Genomic DNA, 1,336 nt, shown 5'->3' with positions numbered 1-1,336 from the left:
ATTGTAAGATGCCCCGTGATTAGGCTAGAGCTTAATCAGGGGGTTGCCGGGGTGATGTGGCTTTAAAGGCCAGTAGGGCCTACTCTGCACTGCTCTTCTAAATTAGGGATTTACAACCTATTTTATGCCTTGGGCCAAGACTGTGTATTGTGGACCCCAGGCTGTGAACCCCAGCTTTAAATAAATAAAGAGCTGCCTGACCTGCTGGTCTCAGGCCAAATAATTAAGCTCGTTGATGACACCAAAGAGGTCAGTTTCAGTGAGCCAGCATACAGAGAGGAAGTAGAGCGCTTATAGAATGATGTGTTGAGACTCAACGCAAACAAGACTAAAGAGATGATTGTGGACTTCAGGAAGGTGCAGACTGAACACTCCTCACTGCACAGACACGGGTCCTCGGTGGAGAGACTTTGGAGCACCAGTTTCTGTGAGTACAAATAACAGAGGCTCTCAGCTGGTCCCTCAACATCACCTCTTTAGTCAAGAAAGAAGAGCAGCATCTCAATTTCCTGAGAACATTGAGGTGAGCAAGGCTGCCTCCCTCCCACCCTCCAAAATTCTAACAAAAAAGAGCATCATCAAGAGTGTTCTGACCAACTTAATCACCGTTTGGTACAGAAATTGCAAAGTATCGGACTGCAGGTCCCTACAAAGGAAAGCGAGGACTACTGAGAGGATCAAAGGGGTTTAATTTTTAACTTGTGTTGGAAATGCACCTGATTATTGGTTAATTTATTTGTGTCAAAATTACTTTGTATTATGCGTGTTATACAGCATGTTCTGTGGTCCAGAGGAATGTTGCTTTGTTTAGCCATACGCTTGAATGACAATAAACTGAACTTGAACTTGAGTAATGCAAGACTACAAGATCATGAGACATAGCACCAGAATTAGGCCATTTGGCCCATTGAGTCTCCTCATCCATTCTATCACAACTGATTTATTTTTTCTCTGAACCCTGTTCTCCTGACTTTTCCCCATGAACAATGAATTCCACAGATAGGAACTCCTCTTCATCTCTGTTCTAAAGATGTATTGTCATATTCTGAGGTGTTGCCCTCTGGCCCAAGGCTCCCACTATCAGAAACATCCTCTCCATGTCCACTCTATCTAGGCCTTTCAATATTTGACAGGTTTCGATGAGAACACCCCCCCCCCCACACACACACACAATTCCTCTAAACTCCAGTGAATACATGCACAGATCCATCATATGTTCCTCATACATTAATTCCCTTCATTGCTGGAATCAATTTTGTGAACTTCCTCTGGACCCCCTCCAATGCCAGCACATCCTTCCTCAGATACAGTGCCCAAAACTGTTCACAATACTCCA

This window comes from Hypanus sabinus, chromosome 6 (assembly GCF_030144855.1).
Source record: "Hypanus sabinus isolate sHypSab1 chromosome 6, sHypSab1.hap1, whole genome shotgun sequence".
In the NCBI taxonomy this organism is placed as follows: domain Eukaryota; kingdom Metazoa; phylum Chordata; class Chondrichthyes; order Myliobatiformes; family Dasyatidae; genus Hypanus; species Hypanus sabinus.
Note: the sequence above shows the minus strand (reverse complement) of the source record.